Raw genomic sequence first — 11,077 nt, 5'->3', positions numbered from 1 at the left:
ACTCCACTATGTTATTAGAATTTGTTTTCATATTGATTATAGACACTATGTTGTTACAATTTTCAATAATTCGTGCTACTAAACAATTGTAACAAACGGTTTTGCACTATGGTTTCCACTCACCGGCCTAAGCTGTGAATTATAGAAATTATTAAAAATAATGTCATGAAAATATATAGAGATTATAATACATAGGGAACTCTACATTAAGTAAATACAACTTGACGATATAACAGGTTTGTTTTGGACTCAAGGTGACCTAGCTCTGGTGTCAAATTTAAACCGTTTTTCAAAAAATTCTTCAGTAACAGGTATGATGACTGATTAATTAGGATTTGTTTAAAGAAAGTAAAGAAACTGTTTTAATCCTCAATCCCAGTGAACATATGAGCATTGTCAAATTGCCGGCGTTCTTATATTGCAACCATCAAACATTAATGCCATATTTGAGGCACGAGGATGTGTGCAAAGTGTGACGTAGGCACTGCTGACCTCCGGCTCTGAATGATGGCTGCTGGAACCAACTTTCACTCCTGGCCAGGATAACTGTCCTGTACAATGACCTGTTCAGACAGCCGTGATAGTCTAGTGGTCAGGACATTGCGTTGTGGCCGCAATAACCCAGGTTCGAATCCTGGTCACGGCAACATATTTTTGCTATTCGTATAATTTTTGTGAGCTTCTTCTAAAATTATATCATAAAAATATATTTCGGCATTTCCGTAACGGTTATTAATAATATATAAATTATATTTTTACTATTAATTCTAAAAATAAATGCATTATGCGTTTACTACACTCAACATAAAAATAATGTTAAAAACAAATGATTAAAACAGTTATTCCAACTAACCACTTAATAATTTATAAAAAATATAAAAAGGGATATAAATTAAGTCATTAAATGTACAGTTATTGTATATATATCTATATATACGCTACACGCGGTACTATGTCAAATATTTAAATGTTTTATAATTGTACTATTTTTTACCAATGTATTTATTCATATGAAACAAACCTTCACTAATGCTCAGCTAAATTTTACGGAGTCAGTTATTGATAACCATGGTTCGAGAATGAATGGTCTCATATAACATCATATAATTCAATGCTGCTCGTATTGTTCATAAAGCTTCATGCAGAATGTAACTCTATAAGCCATTTTAATGTTATATAACTTGCGGACAGACAAACGTAAATGACATTTTCCAGCTCACCGATTGATACAGTTGTCTTCACTAACGCTGAGTTAACCATATCCAACTAAAACCTATAATAATTTTGTTTGAAACAGTTTCCTAATTCATATGTAGCGTAAAAAGATATGAAGTGTAGTGATATTAAACCATGAAATAATCTAAAATGGTCAATTTCATTATGCTTTATAAACAGAGAAGTTTATTTTATGGTTTAATTCATTTGAGTTTGAAACATATAAAACACACGACACAGAATTTACCCAGTACTTCTACAGGCCAGGCACGAAACGTAATCAAATTAGTAACCCAACCAGTATCTCTATGTGTTTTTTCAGTGTTTGAACTACTACTGTGTTAGTGAAAATCTTACTATGACCGGAATATACTATAAGGTGTGAATTACATTATAAATAAATAATACTATTTAAATCGTGAGACAAGCAAAGTAATGAGCTGTTTATTAAGAAAACTTTCAACACTTAAAATTCGTTGATAGAGCGTTTATCGATAAAGTTAGAAATGTTCCCCGTCCATTTTCTTATAAATTATATCAAATATTTCTATGTCTGAATAATAAACAACATTCTATTAGAAGACATGATTTCTGTCGGCTAAATAATGCAAAATAACCCTTTACAAAATTACCCTTACATTAACTATTTAAGTGTGTGTGAGTATATAGATTTTAAATATATATATATATATATATATATATATATATATACATGTAATTTCAATAAATATAGAATCACAAAAAGTATTTGCTCCGCCGGGACTCGAACCCGGATTTCTCACTTGCCGGGTGAATGTGCTACCATTGCACCACAGAGCCCTTACTTTTTACGATTGACTTATTTTATATATGGCCGTATCTGTCACATATGCCTTTAAATAACCAAACTAACATATGATCTCTCTCTCTCTCTCTCTCTCTCTATATATATATATATATATATATATATATATATATTATATATATATATATATATATATATATATATACCATCTGTCAACTGGATAATGCAATAATTTGCGTTTACTTGAGAAAATAATACGTATAAGGACTTTTTTAAAGTTTTTATATTATGTAGCCGTAAATCTATGTTTGTTTACCTAAAACATGTTCATATATTGAGAATAAGCCATTGGGAAGTTTACTTTTCTGCCGGTTTTCCATAGCCTCTCATACCACTTGACGAAAGTAGTTTTCTATCTTTGTGAGTGGCTGTACAAATGAAATTATTGGAATGAGTTAACATGGAGTTGACGTATGGTTCTGAAACTCGACGTACGGTGCGAAATCTCTTACACTGGCGTGAAGTCTGGCGAGCATTTATCCCTACAAGACATATTAGTTCAATATGTTATATTGTCAATTATTTATAACAATATTAAATATAAATTTGATGTTATATATTGCACCCGCGTGTATTGGTGGTTCACACAGACACACACTACGACAGCAAAGAAATCAACGTGCGCATGCGCCAACTTTTACAACAGCTGTTATAGGTAAATATTATTATTCTTTTCCGTACGTCTTCCACGTGTTACATTGTCGGTGTGCTTAATGTGTATATATTTGCTAATTAATAAACCTTAACTTGATTATTAATCCTCTGACTATTTATTTACAACAGGTTATGGGCCCAGTAACGTTTGTGTGATAGCGTTGGGCATTAAAAGTTAATAAAAGTCAGTAAAAGTGAAATTAAGTGTGTGTATCACGTTGTGTTAAAAAGTGGTTTGTATAACCTAAAAGGGATGGCTGGTACAAGTAGCAATATACAAGCACTGTCGAAGGACAATTACGACACATGGAAAATTCAGATTCGGGCATTGCTGATTCAGAAGAAATTATGGCCGTATGCCGATGGAAGTCTCCAGAAACCGGCAGCAAGTGTTGAAAATGGAAGCGCTGTAGTCAAGTAGGAAGATGGAGATCAATCAGCTCAGGCAAGCATAATTTTGGCGATGGCGCCATCAGAGTTGAAAAATATTAAAAATTGTAAGACAACTCGTGAGCTGTGGCTGAAACTTGAAACGATCTACGCATCAAAAGGGCCGGCAAGGAAAGCCACGTTATTGAAGTCGCTGTTCGTGCACAAGGTGAAGGAGGGGGAAAGTATACACCAGTACCTGGACAACTTCTTCGACGTAGTTGACAAATTGGCGGAAATGGATATCGAGATTCATGAAGATCTGTTAACTACTATGATACTCCACGGTTTGCCACCAAGTTTTGAGAATTTTAGATGCGTAATCGAGAGTCGTGATCAATTGCAAAAGCCGGAAGAGCTCAAGATAAAAATCTTAAATGAATGTTTGGCCAGGGTAGGCGATTCACAAGACGCCGAAGACAAAGCATTCATGGCCAGATCCAGAACACGTAATTTTGGTAGACGTGGCGGCGGCGGCGAAAAAGGTAATTTCAAGGGAAAATGCTTCAAATGCGGCAAGGTTGGCCATTTTGCCAAAAATTGTCCCGAAAAGGAGGATGGAAGATCAACACAAGGAAGTGCTAGGGTAGCACAGGATTTTTACATCTCGGAACTGAACCGAGAAGAGGTCAACAAGGTTCAAGGTCATAGCCAATCCAAGTGGTGTTTGGATAGTGGATGCACAACTCACATGTGCGGCGACGAGGATATTCTTGAAGATACGGTGACGTGCGATTCGGTGCTCAAGTTAGCAACAGAAGCATCGACAAATGCAAATATAAAGGGCGTAGCCAAGATAAATGTAAGTAATGGTGTTATTTCAACCGCGAACTTGCATGGCACGCTGTATGTACCGGAATTAAGAACTAATCTGATGTCGGTATCGAAGATTACTGACAAAGGTAATACAGTAATCTTCAATGACAAATTAGCTGAGGTACGTAATACAGATGGCAAAACCGTGATTATCGCCGATAGAGTGGGAGACCTGTACTTCGTAAGAGAAGAAAATACTGAACATGCGCAGGTGGTTACACGAGCGCAAGCAAATTCTGAGGACACGTCAAGTCAAAAACCTTTTAGAAAAGGGGCAAAAATTTCACCGAAAATTTGGCACAGGAGACTTGGGCATATACACATGCATGCAGTCAATAAATTATTTGATGAGTAGCTGGCAACCGTGATAAATTTGTCGTTCAAGGGCAAAGCAACAGTATGCGACGTTTGCTGTCGCGGTAAGCAGGCTGCCAGACCGTTCACAGAAAGGGTTGACAGGAGTAGAGTGCCACTGGAGATTGTACATACCGACGTTTGCGGGCCAATGAGGGCAAATTCCAACGGCGGATCGAAGTACATGGTGACGTTTGCCGATGACTACAGTACGTGGTGCGAGGTGTATTTCTTGAAGAAGAAATCCGAAGTACTCGGTAAGTTCAAAGAATATAAAAATTTTGTTGTGACATTTACTGGCCGAAAAATTAAATTTTTACAGTCGGACAACGGTCGGGAATACCGAAATGGAGATTTCGACGAGTACCTGAAGCAGGAGGGGATCCAGAGAAGACTGTCAGCGCCGTACACACCTGAGCAGAACGGTGTAGCGGAGAGGAAGAACCGAACGCTGCTGGATACAGCCAGATGCATGCTGATCGAGACCGGGATGCCAGAATCATTTTGGGCTGAAGCCATTGCGACGGCGAATTATATCAGGAATCGCTGTCCAAGTACATGTATCGGTGGAAAAACCCCGTACGAGATTTGGCATGGCAAGTTGCCGGACCTCAAACACATGCGTATATTTGGTTCGAGAGCGTACGTGTTAGATAAAACAGTCGGACTTGGAAAAATTAACCCGAGAGCTGCTGCAGGTAGATTCATAGGATACGACCTGGAATCAAAAGCGTACAGAGTGCGGCTGGATACTGGAAAAACGGTCGTGACCCGAGATGTACGTTTTGACGAGAATATGGGGTCACCGAGAGCCAACGTTGATCCACTGGAAGAGTCGATAAGAAATAAAAATTTTGAGAATCAACAATCGAAAATTCAGGACAAGCCAGGGATAATCTATGCGAAGGTCGAATTGGACCCACTTGAATTCGAAGAAGAAGAAAAAGAAATCGTCAACGAGTAGGAAAACGGGGTGATCGCCTAAGATACGGACCGGCAGCCGAGGCCGTCCACGAAAGTATCGTAGACCCGAAAGTGTCTCTAGTACTGGATCAGGCCGCGGAAAAGATATGAATACTGGAAGAAATTTGGAATGGATTCCTGTAACCCGGTGGAAATACCAGCGAGTCCAAGTACAAAAATCGAGGGAACAGCAGAAGACCAAGGAAAATCTTCAAATAACCATCCGTACAAAGAGCTGGTAGGCTCATTGATGTACTTGGCGGTATGTACGAGGCCGGATATAGCATACACCGTGAGTGTGCTCGCACAATTCAACGACAAATCATCCGATCATCACTGGGGTTCAGCTAAAAAGGTTTTGAGATACCTCAAAGGGACAGCCAATCATTCCCTGCATTTTGATGGAAATATCGGAAAATTGACAGGCTACGCTGATGCGAATTGGGGTGCATGTACACTGGACAGAAGGTCATACACAGGATACGCCTTCTTGTTGGGCGGCGCAGCCATAAGCTGGCAAGCCAGAAAACAAAAAACAGTGGCACAATCAACTGCTGAAGCCGAATACATGGGTCTGGGCGAGGCTGCAAAGGAATCAATTTTCCTGAATCGTCTACTGGTTGAATTGGGAGCAACGGAGTCAATCGACGGCACAATTCTTTGCGACAATCAGAGTGCCAAAATGATGTCAGAAAATGCTATGTTTCACCCCCGGACAAAACATATAGACATTCGTCATCACTTCATCCGAGAGAAAGTGCAAGAAGGACAGATCAAGGTGGAACATATACCGACGGACGAAATGGTAGCCGATATTTTCACGAAATCACTACCATCAATCAAACACTGGCAACATTGTGAGACCTTGGGTCTGAAGTAACCGATCCACGCAGATATTGAGGAGGGGTGTTATAAATAATTGACAATACCCGCGTGTATTGGTGGTTCACACAGACACACACTACGACAGCAAAGAAATCAACGTGCGCATGCGCCAACTTTTACAACAGCTGTTATAGATAAATATTATTATTCTTTTCCGTACGTCTTCCACGTGTTACATTGTCGGTGTGCTTAATGTGTATATATTTGCTAATTAATAAACATTAACTTGATTATTAATCCTCTGACTATTTATTTACAACAAATATAAATAAAAAAGAAATATAAAGAAATATAGTATATAAATAATATTATAATAAGTATAAATAATTATAAATAATATAAATATAATATTAATAATAAATATGCACGTAAGTGTTAACTGAATGAAGTGAAGGACATCATAAAGGGATACAGTAAAGCAGTCATATATTAAATAGGAAAATGTTGATGTTTATATATATATGATATATATGATATATATATATATATATATATAATATATATATATATATGATATATGATATATATATATATATATATATATATATATATATATATATATATATATATATATATATACATATACCTATCTAAGCATGTTTAAGTTTAATTGTAGTGGTCAAATAGTATGATTAGAACGTACTGGATATTTTAAAGGTATGTTACGCTAGGCATATGTAATTATAAATGTTTAACTTCGATTGTTTACGCATATACTAGTTTTTTACAGTTACACGTTTTAGTAGATAACTGAAAATCTTTACGAGGCCAGTTAAATTAATGTATTCCATTTTGCAGAAGATAAGTATGCAAGTCCACCAAAATCTAGATTTATAAAGTTGGATCTAACTAATTTCTATCCCAGCATTTTTCACTTTTTTAATTTTAAATCAAGTAGTAAGCATATAAGTTAGCATGGGTATTTTCTAAAAAATTACATCACTTTGGTAATTTTAATTATTTTTCACAATTATTATTTGTTTCATGAAACAGAAGGTTTTGTTTGTTTTTTAAGCTGAGTAGAATATATTATGAGTCATATTTCCACCTTTATAAAAAATTACCCTAAAAAGAAAAAATTAATTATCTTTTAGCTTCAAAACAAGAAATAGGTTTACCATCTTTACTACGTTATAAGGAATATCTGTGAAGTGATGTTTAGAAAAGGATAAAAATATAAGTGGAAACCAAATTTTGAAACAAAATTGCCATATGGTGATAATATTTAAGACCCTGACACCTTTAACTTCACACTACTATCACAAAGGTTGGGGGGGGGAAGCTTACATTTGGTGCTCCAAGCTTTTTTCATTATCCTTAATTGTGAGTCCTTTAATCTTTCAGAGTGCGGATGGGAATTTCCAAGACTACGTTTTCATGACCACCACATTCTATGCCACATTCAATGAATGTAAAGACGCTGTTATTAGCCCTCTATACTTGTAGATAGAATAAGCCTCAACGAATGGCTACCCTATTACTTGGCCACTGTCTTCAGAACCACTCAACGAGGGTTGAGGTCACACATGTTTACTGAAAACGAGGCCACTCTGTCGAAGCGACAACTTTTATAAACCGGACTGGGCACTAAAACTCATCATTTTCAAATTGCCTCCTTTCCAAAATAGCACAGCGTCGATAAACCAGCGTTTTTATTAAAGCAAACTAGAGTATATTCATTAATTTACTATCAAGATCAGTAATGGTTTTCTATGTAATCAATCTTAATTATGAAGAAAGGAAAAAATGTGAGCATTTTTAATATTATAATAGGGGCTTTATAATAAAATATTATACGAATAAAAATAGCAGTTATATTTTAATTCAAACGAAAATGGTCGCATAGTAACGGGCTATTTTCTTGGTTTTGGTTTCACACGTAAACTATTCTACTGATGGGAGGTTTTACATCGACATACGTACGTATACGGTCTCTAAGATAAGTACAGTCCTATTATTAATTGGAAAATCTCTCCTGGCTATGCCTCACTAGCCTTTAAATTAGCGAAAAATCCCATTTTGGTCTACACAGTTGTCAAATATTATTAGAATAGCAGGTCTAATTTAATACACTTTTTTATTTATTTTTTTATTGCTTATTATTTTAAATTTAAATACATTTATAGTGAGTACATTATCTATGGAATAAAAAATTATATTGACGCCGATTTAGTTTTCAGCGATTAGGTAAGTAATACACCTAACTTACAAAATGTCCAAAAATAAAAGATAGTCAGAAGGTTCCCTTTGAAGCAGTCGGCAATACCTATGCTAAATAAAAGTTTGGACTGGGCCGTTTAACAAATTTACACCTTCGGTTTTTTTTGAAATATTAAAAATATTTCCAGTAGTTCATAAAGAAAAAAACGCGTAGTGTCATTCTTAGAGTATTTTTAAATGTATAATTTCATAAAATTTTAAATATTAGATTTAAAACCAATGCTACTATATAAAATTGACTATAAATTTAAAAACTTATATAAAACCCATCTTAGTTTACATTTAAAGAAGCAGTCTTTGTTATATGTGATATATATATATGTTACACTCAAACACCGAATTCGGACAATGTCCGAAATTTTTTACTCACTCCGCGATGTGGACAACGTGAATTACCCACGTCGCGTATTGAGCATTTTTTTCGGACATTGGCCGAAGCGAAATACCCAGAACCGCGTTGTGGGTAAGCGAAAGTACTCAAGAGACGAAATAAACACGTTTCATCGGAGATTGAGCAAAACCATAATACCCATAACCCGACGTGGGTAATCTAATTTGCCCACGTCTGGGTTGTGGGTATTTGTAATTTGCGCAAACGCCGAAAAGCCTCCAAACACAACCATACCATACCCTACACTAATTCCATTATAACAAGTAAAATAAAATCAAATTTTCCTTGAAATTCCATTTATTTCAATCAAAACAAAAAACTAAACAGTAAAATACAAGTATCTTATTATTGAAAATAGAAAAAAAAGTTATTTTTCACACATGTACCAACTTTCAATGTTTATTAAAGTTCTTTTCAGAAAGTATTCACTTTACTTGTTAGCACAAGAAGTGCTACCGTGACATTTAGAATTGCATTTTAAATTTGATTTTACACATTTGCAAGATCTGCCCGAACACTTCTTCTTGCATCCACATCTGATGAACCTTGTTTGGACCCGGATGACTTCATTGCTTCTTTACGGACATTGAGCTGTTCATCAGGTACATCGATGTTATTAATAAATTTATTAGGAGCTACCTGGAACTGGTTTCTGGAAAACTGTTTGTCAAGAACTCCCATGCTTTTGTACCAAGGGTATAGGAATCATCGTTCTTATTTATTACAACAGCCATTACATTTCTTGGAGCTAGTCGGCCCCGGTCGACATCAGGAATGTTTACCAAAACGTTATCGCCGACTGAGACTGGAGTTAATTTTCTTTCAGTACGCTTTAACATTTTGGCTGCCTGACTTTTCAATGCAGTTTACACAGTTTTCTCGTATTGTGTCTATGGCAGATTTTCTTGAGCAAAGAGTGCACAAAGGTAAGCCTAGGTCTTCGTTATTTAAAACTTCATAATGTATGTGCTGACCACATTCAAAACAGCTGTTTGCTTTGTCACAATCTATTGCTTTGTCACAATCTATATTACAGAGTGTTAAGTTATCGCTGGACATAGTTTTCTTTTTTCTACGTGTTCATTGTTTTCTACAGTCCTTGTCAAAATCTCCGAAGCATCTTCATCCACAGCATTTATTTCTTCGTTGTCTTCTTCATTAAAACTTTTTTCAAGCTTAGAGAACTCTCCTTCTAGTTCTTCCTCAGGTAGTTATTTTTTTTACGACGTCGGCTGTCAAAGGGGAATCTTAATAATCCATTTTTCTGTGGTGAACCAAACATTGCCTCATAAGGGGTTCTCTTGATCCCACTGTGGTAAACTGTTGTTTTTAGTATTCTGAATGATCCTGAGACCATTTGCCCATCCTGAGGTGTTGTTTAACAGTCATCCAAGCCACAAGACTATCTCGAACGTCTTGATTGGCCCGTTCGACAGATCCTTGAACTCTGCGAGTGTCTTGGTTTTTTCCATGTACTAGTTTTATGGCACTCCATTTACTGGCTAGGTTCTCGATAACCTGAAAACCGTACCATTACCATTACAAAAATACTAAATTCTAGGGTGGAATCTTTTCACTACAGTAATTTGTTTTTAACCACTTACCCGGTACAAAATTCCCGTCCATTATCACTGTGAAGTATGTATGGAGCCCCAAATAAGCAAAATATATCCAAAAGGATGTCGGATACTTCATCAGCAGTTTTAGTTTTCAAGGGACGTAGAACAACAAACTTGGTGAGATGATCTTGATAATTAAGGATAAACTTGTATTCGCCGTCAGGCTCTGATTGCATATCAATTAGATCCACCTAAAATACAATAAAAATACATAAATCGACTCAACATAAATGTTATGGTCAACTATACCATATACCTCATTATAACAACTGCCAGTGCGTAATACGCTTAGGTATTTGTCAGCAAAGGAGAAACTGTCTTATTTAGAGAAATGCTATGATATCTTACCTGGCAGCGTGAATTTAATGCTGTCATAATGATGGGTTTTAACAACCAGCCCTTTACTTTTTGACTTTTTCTTAAGTGCGCAAGGTTCGCAAAGATCCAAATATATTTTAATTACCTCCCTGGTAATGTTACAAAATTTCTTTTTTAGCTCGGCTTCCATAGCTTTTTCTTTTTTTATGACCAACTCGTAAGTGAGCTGAATGAATTGTGTCATACATTTGATCAATGCGACAGAAATATTTTATATCTGTCATTTCTTCAGTTGTTTTTTCATCAACATTTCTTTATCGCCAATGTTTATGACATCAAACCGATTGATTCGGCGATAATCTTTAGACA

The 11,077-nt window shown here is 35.9% G+C and overlaps 1 non-coding gene across 1 annotated transcript; it reads left to right on the top strand.

The window, feature by feature from the left end:
• Positions 1–574: 574 nt before the first annotated feature.
• Positions 575–646, top strand: Trnah-gug. Its single transcript has one exon. It is a non-coding gene; the product is annotated as a tRNA-His (tRNA).
• The last annotated feature ends 10,431 nt before the right edge of the window (positions 647–11,077 follow it).

The sequence above is a fragment of the Homalodisca vitripennis genome, chromosome 7, assembly GCF_021130785.1.
Source record: "Homalodisca vitripennis isolate AUS2020 chromosome 7, UT_GWSS_2.1, whole genome shotgun sequence".
NCBI lineage: Eukaryota > Metazoa > Arthropoda > Insecta > Hemiptera > Cicadellidae > Homalodisca > Homalodisca vitripennis.
Note: the sequence above shows the minus strand (reverse complement) of the source record. Positions and strands in the feature narration are given on the sequence as shown.